Raw genomic sequence first — 14,425 nt, 5'->3', positions numbered from 1 at the left:
TTATTTACAAATTAGATAAAAGGGTTTTTTGAAGACCAGAGAAGAATTAGAGCCAGAAGGAAAAGAGGCTGGGGAGGATGCGGGGGGGTGTTAGATAACAGGGCACTGTTTAGCATAGATATTGGGCTCTAGAATTCATCAGAATGATTTATGATTCATGGTGCCAACCCAGAGACACATAGTCTTCAGATAGCCTCCTTCATCGGCTTTGATGCACTGTGGTCCTGTGTCATCCTGGTCGCTTTAAGGTCATGTTCTGATGATTCCACCATGACTCTGGATTCAACCTTCCATCCCTCCTTCCTTTACTGTCCCTGACATTTCAGGAGTGGGACTTGGCCCCTCTACAGGGAAGGTCTGAGTTTCCAGCATTGGCAGTGGTTCCTCATTAGTGGTCCTAATGAGGCCCTTCCAAAGTTTTGTGCGATCCCTCAAGCCTGGGTGGATGTGGGCATATTATTATTTCCATGTTTCTCTCTTCTTCCTACCTAGTTCCATCCGTCACAAAGTAAACTTCCAGAACCCATATCCAACTGCATGTGGTTGAGTCTCAGCTAAAACTGTCTGTGAAAGAAGGTTTTTACGGAGCTCTCATGGGGAGGCTGAAACCCACTGCTTTTTATTTATGTCATTATGTGTGATAAAGACATTAAAATTATAGTGTTTCTCACACTTTCTGGATAGTATATTTTATAGAAGCCAGCATTTCTGTCTCACGGTGTGTTTGCAGATTAAGTAACAAGTGGTTTGATCTTTGTAAAGAGGATCTATTGTACATTTATGCACTCAGCCAAATTACAGTACAGATGTGCAAATTCCCACCTGCTCTATTGCTCCCAGCTCCTGTCCCTCCTCTTGAAAGGCGCCCAGCCCCCCAGTACGTAACTTTTCACTGTCCGTTTCTTTTCAGCTTAAATGTCCCTGCCTCCACATGACCTGCCCAGTCTCCTCAGCCTAAATTATGCCCCAAAGTCTTGTGTCTTACAGTCTCTCAATTCCTTCCCCATCTCGTTCCTGGAATGGCCAAGCCCTGACTATGTGCCAGGTACTATCTAAGGTCTGAGGAAAGATGGGTCCTCCTTCTGGAGCTTAGGGGCTGTTGGAGAAGAAAAGCACTACACATACAACATATCAAGCAGTGAGGTGTACCAGAAGTGAAGATAAAGGCAGCTGAGTGAAGTCAAGGGAGTTTTGCAGGGAAAGCCCTTCTGAATAGAACTGAGACCTTAATAAAGCCAGGAGGGCAACAGTCAGATTCTAGAGGATGGTTCCAGGCAGCAGGAAGGGCCTGGACACAGGCCCTACAGCAGGTGGGAGCTGAGCGAACAGGATGTCCCAGGGACTATGGGGAGGGAGGAAGGCGAGGGACCAGTGGTAGGAAATGAGGTAGCGAGATAAGTGGGGACACACCAGGTACGTGAGGGAAAGGGAAGAGAAAATTGACAACAGGGACCCAGCAAGTCTGTGGGAATTAATTCCCCCTCAAAGAGTTTCACTCAGCCTCCTGGAGCATCCACAGAGAGCAGGCAGGGTGGAAGCAGGGAGACGGGTCCCAGGGTCGTTGCACTGGTGCTGGTGACAGGTGGCTTGGACCACTTTGGGGCAGTAGGGAAGGCAACAGCTTGTGCGAGTGTAGGTATTTTTTAGGGTTATGGCTGTCTATGTCAGGTTAGGGCTGGTGGTTGGAACTGGGTATAGGTTTAAGTAGAAAGAAGCAGCAAAAATAACACCAAATTCTTTGACTTAAGCACCTGGGGAAAGGCCTGCCATTTACTGGATGGAGAAAGGCTAAGGGATGAAAAGGGAGTAACGAGTGTCTGGCTTGGCCCCGTGAAGTCTGAGATTGCTAGGAAAACTGAAGGGGAGCTGTCACACAAGTAGTTGGTTGCATGGGTTTGCAGTTCAGAGACGTCAACATGATGATATAACTGTGGGCAGCATCGGGAGGGAGAAAATGTAGCACGCTTCTAGCTTATGTAGCAGGTGTCTACTCTCAGTCCACATCCAGAAGTGTTCCAGAAATGCAACTTATCTCAATTCAACTTAAGCTGTATTTTGAGACCTTATACCACTCAGCGTTGGAAAAATCTAACTGCCAATTTAACTAACCTTTTGTAGTTAATTAAATTAACCAAAGTTTACGTTAACAAAGGTTCTTAATTTAGGGCCCTCCCTCCACAACTTAGCTTCCTGACCTCAGGGAAACCGTCTAGTCCTTAGCATCCAGGTTCATGCATTTTGGCCTGGGCACTGAATTAGCTGCCTGGCCTTCTGCCTTATAGTTCATTACAGGACGGTGCTCTCTATTGTCCCCCTTTGTCCCCCTGCCCATGCTGCATGTCCCCTCTGTGTCTGTAGATTCGCTTTACTTTGGGGGACACAGAGGGTTTTTTTCCTGCCATTCTGGGTGCAGAAAACTCGGGTTCCCACAGCCATCCCTGTGCTACCTCCACAGCCTGAGGTTGGAGGTAAGAGTGCGGGAAGATCTCTTCTACAAACTAACCTTGAGCTCTGCTGTCTTCTTCCTCTTAGCATTGACATTAGAACCATCTTCAGGGCCCTGGCCAGTGGCCAGTTGCTCTGTTTCAGTTCCCACTCTCCTTTTCCATCAGCCAGGAGATCTTTTCATTCTCCCTTTGGGCAAGAAAAAACTGGGTCAGCAAGTATTCTTCCCAGTTTTTGTCCTGCCCTCCCCACCCGTTGAAATATAGCTTTGGAACTTTATATTTTATTTATTTACTTATTTATTATTAATTATTTATTTTAGAGAGAGAGCATGGGGAGGGGCAGAGGGACAGAGAGAAGCTTAAGCAGGCTCCATGCCTGAGCAGAAATCAAGAGTCACAGGCTTAACTGAATGAGCCACCCAGGTGCCCCACGTTTTTGAACTTTAAAGGCAAGAATTGACATCACCGCCTCTGGTTCCTTTGCAACAGTTTTCCTTTAGACCTGGGAGGTCTTCTCTGTATCTTGGTGAATGAAGGAAGGTCATGAGGTAAAAGGGAATGTGGTTAAAAAAAAAAAAATCCAGTTAAGACTGCACAACATAGTGCAAGACTGGTATACCTGACTTTTGTCCTTCCCATACGGTAAGCTCGATGGGGGTCAGGCAATGTTTGATTTGCTCCGCATGGTAGACACAGTAGAAGGTAGTAGATGCTCAGTTATCTATGGAATGTATGAATGAGTGCAGTGACGGAAGACCAGGGCTGTGCGCCTACATGCGCAGGCTCATAGGTACAGAATGCATCTGTGCTGCTGTTCGCAGGGGAACCGTGATTTAGTGGTCGTGACTGCGGTGTTCTGGCTCTTCGAGCATATTCTAAGGGTGAACCAAACCTCATAATTAGAAACCTCAGAAATCATTTCATAATATGGAAATTTTCTACAGACTTAAAAAAATGCAACTAGAGAAGCATACTAGAGAGGAAACATTTGAACTTTTCCTAGGTTAGTCTTCAGGGCGCTTGGGGCCCTTACGTGCCCATTTCATCCCAGCAGCTCAGATCTTACCTTTAAGGTAACAGGCAATCAAGCTTCAGAAGTTCAGAGGACAGTGTTGAAAGCTCCGCACCGACAAATTTCTTTGAAGTCTCATGTTTTCTATTAAATCTTCAAGTTGATTTTGTATTTGACTCCATAATGGGTGCATGTATGTGTTTTAATATAAAAGTTCATGCATTTTGAGGACAGTCTGCCTTATCCTCTTACTCTGGTGGAAAATGCGTCCCATCGTTAGGAACTTGGTGTTTGGGTATTAACAATTTGGCACTTTCTCTTAATAACGTTTTAAAAGTTCCATTCTTAAAGCCAAATTTCAACAGTGTTAAGGCCGCATTAGTAAAGCCTCTAAATAGCCTTACAAAGCAAACTATTGGAAAAATAGTCACCATCTACAATTTTCCCTGGCAGGGTGATTTTTTTTTTTTTAATATATATAATGGGATCATCTTTTTGATTTACACAATTTTATGGGACAAAAAAATCATCTAAGATAACTTTGATATAATAATGGAATCTATAGGGATGCCTGGGTGGCTCAGTTGGTTAAGCGGCTGCATTCAGCTCAGGTCATGATCCCCGCGTCTCGATCGAGTCCCACATCGGGCTCCTTGCTTGGCAGGGAACCTGCTTCTCCCTCTGCTTCTGCCTGCCACTCTGCCTGTGATCGCTCACTCCCTCTCTCTTCCTCTCTCTCCCTGAAAAATAAATAAATAAAATCTTTTAAAAAAATAATGGAATCTATATATTCATAATTATATCATGAAAACAATGAATTTGTAGGACATCTAATTTTAAGGTTCCTACTAACGCATTTTTCTTGAGTATTTTCTACACCCCCGGCAGGTAAGGAGAGCAACCATTATCCTCATGTCCTCATTTGGACGGCCTACGATTTAACCAGGTACTGTCCTGACTCCAACACGTGCTAACAGTGGGACTTTTAAATAACTTCAGTGTGATTCATATCTCTCATCCATGTAACGGGATTCCCCGTCGCTCCCAGGTCATAGGTTTGAGACATACAAATTATAACTGTCCCGTGCTTTAGAAGATATCACGAATGTCAGACAAATTGGAGGTTAAATTATTATGGGCATTACTGAGAGCCATGTGTAATTTGTGACCTTGGTGTGGAGAATACTTTGGACTATCAATCCCCCACCTTTCTTCCCAACACTACCAAATCTAGACTTAAGGCCAACTCAGTTTGGCCTACAGAGATTCATACCATGATCCTTATTTCTCAGTAGGCTGAGAACTCCTTCTATGTGGGAAAATCAAGAGGGGAAGCAGAGATCAGAGATGTTGTTCTGGAGATGTCCCTCAGCTTAACCGACACAGGACTCAGAGACAGTCAGTAAGATGGCATCCATCAGTGCTTAACACAGAGCCTGGGGCCACATGGAATAGCTATTTTTAGATACTACTTAATGGTAACAACAATTGAAACTTTGTTGGCATTTTCTCATTAAGATATATTATTCTGTATCAACCTGTTAAAGTTGGGATTATTTTCAGCTTCATATGATGAAGCTGAGAATCCAAAAGGTAAAGTAACTTGCCCCAAATGACATACCTGGAAAGAGTGAGGGCTAGAATCTCAGTGCTTTTCTGTGCTTTCATAAATCACTCTAAGTTATTCTTTTCTGGATTGATGATGGTGTCACATGAGAGTCTTAACCAAGCTGGAATCCAGTTGTAGAATCTAAATGTTAGATTTATATTTTGTGTGAAGAGAGTAAGCAGGAATTATTAGCCAAAGAGATTAGGAAATAGAGATGTAAATATAAACACAGTTAATGATTTCTCTTTCTTATTTTTACAAGTCTTTTAACGTCTATTTTTCAACATTCATTACGTGTAAAATTGCTATGTTTAAATCTGTTCAGAGAGAGAGAGAGACAATACAGGCGCACCTGGGTGGCTCAGCTGCTTAAGCATCCGACTCTTGGTTGCAGCTCAGGTCATGATCTCAGGGTCATGAGATCAAGCCCTGTTTTGGGCTCTGCACTGGGTGCGGAATCTGCTGGAGATTTTCTGCCTCTCTCTCTCCAGCTGCCCCTCCCCATCCCTGTGCACGCTAGCTCCCCTCTCTTTCTCTCTCTCTTGCTCTCGCTCTCTCCCAGATAAATAAAATCTTTTAAAAAAACACAGAGAATACATAAGAAGTGAGTTTATATACTCGGATTTAGTATTTATTAATATTCTGCCCTACTACTTTGGATCTTTTCATTATAAGAAAGGACATTTTTGAGCAACGATGCGAGTGTTCTCTGTCCCTCCCACTCCTCCAAATCTCGGTCCTTCTTCCTCAGAGGTAGCTGCTAGCTGAGGTTGTACGGGCATTTTAAAATCTCTCGTGAGTTGGCTTCGGCAGCTTCTGTGTTTTCCCCCCAACTTTCCACTTGAGATCTCCTGGTGCTGATCTATGGAGATGGATCTAAAGCAGTTAGCCTTTTTTATTTTTGTGATTTGTTAAGATGTGGCTCTTGCCACAGAAAACACTTTATTTCCCCTGATGGGCAAAACAAGTGCCCCGCGGGGCCTTTGAAGTTTTCTGAAAGGGGGTTTCTTCTAAGCGCTCTTTCTTCCTGGGCTCTTGTGAGAGCCAGCCCCATTGTCTGGACTGAAGAGACATGTTGGACTTTGAATCTACTCCATGCTTTTGAGGTTCAAGAATTTAAATCTTACTTTCCCCAAGAACTTCATCCAGTTCCCCCAAGGCCCAAGTATCATAAGTTATATAGTCAACCTGACATTAGGTCTATAAATATTCATTGAATTATAGCAATGGAAATTAAAATAAGGTAACATGATGAACCATTAGAAGATAATTCTCGGGCATCCAGTCCCTAACTGAATGGGACTGAGACAGCAGAGAGAGGTCTCTGTGGAGACTGGGTTTATTCCGTTCTTATTAGCTTGAATCAGGTGCTGGTTTTGATCAAAACAAGGGCACGTCCATTTGGGACCATGTAAAGAGAGGGTTGCCTACCTGTGAGTTTCAAGTATATACTCATGAGGCCAATACTCATACAGTGAAGTCCATGCTGGTTATAACACTTTTTTACTTTTAAAGACTCTAAGAGCCGGGATTGAAAAATCATATTTGTGTGGCTTTCATTTCGGGCCAGGCACCGGGCCAGTCACTTCGCACGCAGAGCCTTACTCATTCATTTCACAGAGCTGTGAGCATCTCAGCAGTGTGATGACTCAGATTGGATGAGGAACTGAGGCTCAAAGGGTTGAACTGGAATAACACAGCTGGCAAAGCATCTGAACAGGCTGTCAGACTGCAGGGCTTCCAGGTCAACCGTACATCGCCTGCCTTCCTCATGGGTAGAGTCATCAGTATCACCCTGTAACACTGGGTAAGCCGGAGATGGTGGCTGACTTGTCCCCTGAGTGGTGTCGGCTCTCCCTTGCCATCACACATGCATCCCCTGCCAGCCCACACTGAAGCTCTGGCCCCTCTCGGGCTGGGTCGTACTGAAGTCCCCTATAAGAACCACCTGCGGACCACCTACACTTTTACCTGGAAGCCCACTTTATGTTTGTGGGAACAGGGTAGAACTTTCAAATTTCAGTGGCAGGTAGGCAATATCTCATCTTTGTGACTATTAAACATCACTGCTGAAGCCAATTTACAGCTTCAATCATGAGCCTTGGCATATTATTGGTGTAAAGTGTAAATATTTGAATGTTAATCATCGTAAAACAAACAGGCCACTGTGTCCAAAGCAGATGAATGCTGTTTCAGGAGGCCAGCAGACCCTCGCTAGTAGGCAGCTTGTGTTGTCTCTGTAGGACCAATAATAGACGTCTGGAATCATTTCCACTTCCCTCTGCCCCAACAGCACCTGCCACCTCATTCCAGAAAGTTCTGAAAGCTAAAAGCTGCCCAGAGTGGCTCACATATGTGCATCCTTGCCTTTTAAACTATTTCCCATCTGCCCTACTACTTGAGGAAAAATCTCTGTTGCTGAAATGATTCACCCAGAAAGAGAATACGATAGTCTTCCTGAGCCATTCCTGTTTACCTGACTTTGCACCCTGCAAATTCCCACCCCAGGCACACTTAACCCAGTTGTGCCACTGTTGGAAATGACTAAGTCCCTTTCATACCCATGTGGGCTTCAGTGTCCAACCCTCGTCCCCCTCCTCTTTAAAGTAACCTATGATTACTTTCATCTGTATCGCTCCTCTGTACAGCCACCTGTCCTGGGACAGAGAACCATGCAGTCAGAATTGTGGTCTTCCTACCAAGATGACAGATTCCTTGAGATCCTGGACCTTCACACCTGTGGCCTCACTGGAAATGTTAGTGAATTGGCACCCTATTCTGACTGGGCAAAATCCACTCAGTTGGCCCGCCAAGGCTAAGCTGTCTCTGGCGACTGCCCAGCAGGTGAATTCTGGGGAGGTGTGGATTCCAAGGCCTAACTGGGAAGATCAATTTCTCCAGCGTTAAAAAACATGTTAGGGAAGATGGGATGTTAGGGGATCGTGCTGCCGAGTCAGAGTAGGGAGCTAGCCCGAAATTTGGCATAGTACTTTATGGCCGAAAGAAAAAGAATCTCATTAAAATCTCAAGCACTGGGTGTGGTACATAAGCATTGACTGCTGGAGCACTGAAGAATAAAATCAAATAAAAAATTTCAAGCACGGTGCAGCGTCCCCTGGTTTTGTGATCTAGTTAGTACAAAAAGACGGGGGTTCTGGAACAAGGTGCATGAAGCAGACCACTTAGAGCTTCCGTTTCTCCATATACTGAAGGAGAATAATAACATTTACTAGGGAGTTTAAGGTAAAGAGTACACTGGGAATGCAGAATTAACAATGAGACTGCACAGAGGAGGCACTTGGTATAGTGCCTGGCGTGGGGCAGGCATCTGAGCCCGCTGCTGCTGGTTCATTCCATCTCCCCGACTGCTCCTGACTGCTGTTCCTTGAGATAACCTAACCATATGACCACTGCTTACATTTGCTGCACCCCCTCCACACACACACACCCCCGCTGGCCTGGGAAGGCTCGCAAGCCGTGCATCCCCTCCCTTTGAGCCCAGCCAGGAGCCCTCTCCAGGCAGTCTCACATATTTTGTTTTATGAATTGTAGTCATTCATTTCATTTATTTAAAATATTCGTCGGGAACCTTCCATGGAACCACCTCCACTGTTTGCTGGGAACACAGGCTGAAAGTGATATGGTCCCACCCTCAACTAGCCCCCGCTGTTCCCAAGATTATTCAAACTTCCAAATTTGACATTCAACAAGAAGCCACGCCACCGGTGTTTTAAACTCAGTCCTTGGCCAAGCAAGCTCATTTGAGTTGGCCAGCCCTCACGGAACAGTGTCCCTCTTCGCACAGCGGATGGCTACCCCTGTTCCGGTCATGAGGAGATGTTGCCTGAGCCAGGCCACCTTGCCCTCGGGGCTCCCAGTGCTCTCTTGTAGGACAATGAAGCCACCGATCCTCCAGGACCCATTAGAAGGCCAGGCAGCCCTCCACCACCCAGCCCTACTGACCGGGCTGACCTCCTTCTTTCTGTTCTTCTGGACATTAGCTTAAGAATGGGCTGAAACCAATCCCGGAGAGAATTAAGGCGGGAGGGGGGCAACTTGGAGTTCTGCGCACGGCAGCCTGGATGCTAGCTCACTAGCTCACATTCACAGAAAATGAGAAAAGGAAAGAAAAGGGATTATTTGTGAAAGGAGCTGATGGGGCTGTGAAGAGACAGAGAGGCATTCCAGCTGGGGACGTCCCCTCCCTCTTCTGAAGGATGAAGAGTGTTTTCTTGGGTGTGTGACAAAAGCTAATTTTAGAAAAATGAATCTGGGGAGAAAATGACTCCTGAAGTCTATTAAGACACATGAATGTCTCACTATAGCTCACAGACTAAATCTTCTTTATTATATCAATGTTCAAGTAAATACTTAGATTTAAGATCCTTTAGACAACTTCTACACCAAAAAAGAGACACGAGCGTTTCTCAGACCAACAGAAAACCCCAGCCAGATGGCAGCTGTAACACACACATCCATCAAAGTGGGTTAAAAAAAATACTCTCCATTCAGGAAAACCAGGGAGCCAGCCTGTGAACCTCCAGGCATAAGAGGGACGTCGTTCAAGTGGCAAAGGCCAGAATCAACTTCTCTTTCCCCTTGAACAAAATGAGACACTGGTGTATTAACCCTTTGCTGCACTGTCGTCAGGTTCTCCTGTGGCTTACACTTTGCAATTCCACCTGACGACTTGTAATAAATGGTACCTTTTGGAAAATTTGATGTCTCTCTGAACAATTTCAAGGAGAGTTAACACTCTTTTGTATTATTTTGGACATCCATGCAGAAAAGTGACTCATTCCTTTGAGAATTAATATCTACGAGGCACTGAAATTCCTTAGCAAGTAGGACAATCAAAATAATTTCAGAAGATAAATTCTGAAATAATTTATTTCAAAATAATTTCTGGCCGTGGGTCATTTTTTCATTGCATCAGGGTTCATCGCTTTAGTGTTCCCATATAGGTTTCCTAGAGGCGTGGCTCGAAAGGCCACAGAAAATGGGACAGAAGTGGGAATAGACAAACAGTAGTTCAAGGAGGCAGAAAATATCCATCTGCAAACCTTAGCATGGCCAGGTACTAGTGTTAGCATCGCCGTGGAGAGAAGAGAAGGCCACATCACACACACAGACTGTGGTTATAATCTTGCCAGCTGTCTTCCCAGGGGAAAAATGGCAAGCACTCCACTGCCCCAGTCACTTAAACTAGCCCCGACAAAGCATACATGAACATGAGATCAGGGAGCACATTGTCATTGGCATCTGGGGACAGGTGACTCACCTGATGCATATCTTATGTCTCCCTGATGCAATTTATATCACACAGCTAACGATGAAATAGAACAATGAGCATGTATTACTTTGCTTAAACCGGATCATTATAATATTTCAGATACACCACATTAGAGGGGGAAAATGTGGTTTTTTTTTTCTTTTTCTGTTTCTTAGCTGAACATCTCTTCTTATTAGGCTATCTGGTTCTTTTAAGGACAAGAATGACCAATGGATCTGACACTGACCATATCCTCCATTTCTCTCTCTAACCTGAGTTTTTGTAAAGATGCCGATGACGGGACCAATGATACGTAAAATGATTTCTGTAGCATTTTGCTGGCAGAGGATTTGCTCTCGCCTTGTGTTTAATCATTTTGGAGAATGTTCCCTTAATTGGCAGCAGAAGCTTTGCAGCGACGGAGGTTGCGGGGAAGGCTTCTGGATTATTAGAAGTTCAGCCTAATCATAAGTTGAGACAGGGATCCCACTCCTTTCTATTATTACTGTGCATCAAAAGCCACAAAATCTTACCTAATGAAAAATCCTCATTATTGCTTTTGGGATCCCTATTGCTTTCACAGTGCTCAGAGGGCTTCACAGATCCCACCCTTCTAATCCCCAAAAAAGTGGGCAGAGAGAACCAAATCTGCCCTAGACTCCTGGCCCCATTGCAGCTCCTCTCCTGCTTTTCCTTTTAGGCTTTCCTTTTCTCCAGACTGCCTCACTCCCTCCCATTCAAGTCTGTCATCTCCCCACAGAAAAACAAGTCTTCGGCTGCTTCCGTTGGGAACTAGGCATTTCTGTATAATGGGGTCTGTATGTCTGATGTTTCCACTCTGTTGCTTTGAAACAGCCAAGTGTCATCTGTCATCTGGCGGTTGGGGGGGGGGGCTGCAGGGGAAGGTCAGAACTCTCAGTTCTGATCCCAAAGGCCAGAGGTTTCCAGGTCATCCGCCAAGGATCCAGGCTTCCTCTTCATCGTCGCACCCCCAGCAACCTGGTACACACCCCTTTCCTCCTGACTCTGCATTTTAAAAATAGTCCCTCCAGCAAATGCCCCACAAAGAACTTCCACTCCCCATTCTTTAATAATCCACCAAGTAAGTGCCCAGAGCTGTTGCTCAGTATGGAGCAACCAAGTAATAAGGATTTCTAGCCAGAAGCAAAAAGACTGCCTTTTAAATTAGCAACTACAGCCTTGCTGCGGTATAATCATTTCTCTGGTCTTTGTCCTCGGTTCCTGGCAGGAGCTTTTAAAACTCTGGTCATTTCCTGAGTGACATGAGTGTTTTTGTTATGTTCATGAGGTGACTCTTGGTGGGTCTCTGCTTGGCTTCAGGATGACTGATCCCCAGAATGGTCACCAGAAAGGCCCAGACTGGGGACTGAACTCATCACACGGTTAAATCAGTGATTTAATCAGTCATGCCTAGCAAATGGAACCCCAGGAAAAGCTCTGAATGCCAAGGTTGGGTGGAGATTGTGTTTCATGAACACAGGGATGTTCGGGAGAGGGGGAAGATCCCTGCCACTGAAGACAGAGGGCAGAGATTCTCTGTTTGGGACCCACCCCCCGAGACCTCAAACTACCTGTATACCTTCCTGAAAACCCAGTAGTCATTAGTGTAGGGCATTTCTGAGTTCATCCTGGCTGATTATGGAACCTGGGAGCATCCCAGATTGCTAGCCAAATGCTCATAAGAGCAGGGAGCTCATAAGCCTCCTCCTTAAGGCTGCCGTCTGAAGCAGAGGCAGTCTTCTGGGCCTGAGTCCTTAACTCCTGAGCACCATGCTAACTTCAGAGGTTGGCGTCAGAATTGTATTCAGTGTGCTCAGTTGGGGCGATGACAGAAAAATGGTCATTGAGGGTGGTTTTCTAATTTCTAACAGAAATGTCGAATCCTGGAACTAGGCTCTAGATCTACAGAGTGGGCATCACAGTTTGAAGCATGTGCTCCGGGATAGGACTAGAAAGATCACTTAGTGGATTCTTCCTCAAAGTGTGGTCCCGAGTCTATGCATATCTGCACATGGTTCATTACCAGGTACTGATGAGATGTGTATGGAACTAACTGGTCAGCATTTAGCATCTCTTACAGCAATCAGGCTTTGCCCAGATGTTTGGGAATGGAAATATAAAAGTATCAGGTTGTGACAGTTTGGAGGAAAAAAAAATGATCCTTCCCCTACAGATAGTATACTTCAGAATGGAGTCAGAAGTTAACGTTAAAAGTATGAGTCTTAGAGTCAAGCAGATGGGTCAGTACGCAGTCTCTGCTGCTTGCTGTCTTTGAGACTTTGGGCAAGTTACTCAATCTCTCTGAGCTTTTGTTTCCGCATTTATAAAATGGAGAGAGCAGTCTTTCCTAGGAGCAAGTGAGGTAGGTAGTCCAGAAAGAGTGCTAAGTGTGGGGTGTGGCACAGGTTAACGGCTGGCATCATTTCTTCTTTGTAAATTTCATTTCTTCTTTGTAAATTTCATGGCATCAGCGTGTCTGGCTTGGCGAATGCATGTTCTGTCTATATGTGTTTGCTTTTGACTATAAATGAAACCAACAGCCTTGCCTTTATGTGATTATATGGTAAAACAAACATTTTTAAAAGTTACAACATATACATGTAAATGAATATTGCTTTTCAAATCGTCTCTGAGAGGCTAGACCCTCATTTCAAGGATGCCCCAGTGTTGGAAGATTCGGGGCTCTTCTCATTTCACATTTCTGTTAGCGCCTGTCCCAGTGAGCTGTTCTTATGTAACAAATAGCTTCAAAACCTAGTGGCTTAGAACCACAATCTATCACTATCACTCTGGCTCTGTGGCTAGACCAGGCTCTGCCAGGTTCTCACTTGAGGTCTTCCCTGCAGTTACCGTCAGAGGTTGGCCAGGGCTGGACCATCTGAAAGCTCAACGCACCTGGGCATGCAACATGGTGTCTTCACTCTTCATGTCTCTTGTGGGGCCTGGACCACTGGAACAGCTTGAGGGTGTCTGGGCATTGCTGAGTTTGTGTGGCCTTTCCCCATGGCTAGCTTGGGTTTCCTGGCGGCATGGTGGACTTAGGTCCAAGAGATATCTTTGTTCGTGGCTAGCCTCCTCCTGAAGGGGTGTCTTAAGAAGCAAGAAGCAGAAGCTGCTGGGCCTGAACTGGGTAACTGATCAGAGCAGCTACAAAGCCCCTCCCAGAATGCGAGGACAGGAGCCATAGACTCCAGCTCTCCATGGGAGAAGGTCAACAAATCTATGTCCATATTTAATTGGCTACAGAGCCACAAAGTAAATGTGGTTTTCTTACATTGGCAGATCTTTTTAACCACCAAAGACAGTGTGTAGCTTCCACGGTAACTACAGATATGTAGGTATCATTCACATTGATAGGACTTATCTGAGTACAAACCCCAAATGCTGCATTTTGGTCACACCTCACGTGCCTTGGATTTTTAGTAACATCCATCAGCCTATGCCAGGGAAGGAGACCCCCCTCTGAGCTCCTCCCTCTCTACTTTGAGTGTCTGATTTCTATTAATGACCCCCTTGAACCCCACATGGCCCCCCTTCACACCTCCCTGTCCCCCTTACCTGCTATATAGAAATCTGAAAGCTGATGCAACCAGCATGGCATACCCCCTTGCTCAGAAAACTTCACTCCTCCCCATTTCTCACAGAGCCTGTGGCTCTGGCATCCACATAGGTCTTTGAGGTCTCCCATGCCTGGATGGGTATCACTATTCAGTTAAGTTTTTCCTACTTCCAACCCCATCACCCAGACATACAGCACCCCCCCCCCCCCACACACGCAGACTCATGTTATTCTTTTTTTTTTTTCTTTTGTTTATTTGGCAGACAGAAATCACAAGTAGGCAGAGAGGCAGGCCGGGGGTGGCGGGGGAAGCAAGCTCCCTGAGCCTGATGTGGGGCTCAATCCCGGGATCCTGGGATCATGACCTCAACTGAAGGCAGGGGCTTTAACCCACTGAGATACCCAGGCGCCCCACTCAGGTCATTCTTTTAGCCATTATTACTCAGTGTCTCCCTCTGTTGGGCCCTGTGTTCATTGTTAGGCTCCAGTAGGCTCCAGTATTATT

At 45.4% G+C, this 14,425-nt stretch overlaps 1 protein-coding gene across 6 annotated transcripts in view; it reads left to right on the top strand.

Annotated features, from left to right (window-relative positions):
• The window catches only part of ST6GAL2 (ST6 beta-galactoside alpha-2,6-sialyltransferase 2), a 79,986-nt gene that overhangs the window by 25,720 nt on the left and 39,841 nt on the right, over nucleotides 1-14,425 (top strand). The window contains exon 1 of one of the 6 annotated variants that reach the window (XM_082743815.1): nucleotides 11,266-11,342. The exons of the other annotated variants lie outside the window; for them this stretch is intronic. The gene's annotated coding sequence lies outside the window, so the exon portion shown is untranslated. Of the gene's footprint in view, nucleotides 1-11,265; nucleotides 11,343-14,425 lie in introns of those variants that run through there. 6 annotated transcript variants of the gene reach the window in all.

Source organism: Mustela nivalis (assembly GCF_964662115.1).
Source record: "Mustela nivalis genome assembly, chromosome: 8".
NCBI lineage: Eukaryota > Metazoa > Chordata > Mammalia > Carnivora > Mustelidae > Mustela > Mustela nivalis.
Note: the sequence above shows the minus strand (reverse complement) of the source record. Positions and strands in the feature narration are given on the sequence as shown.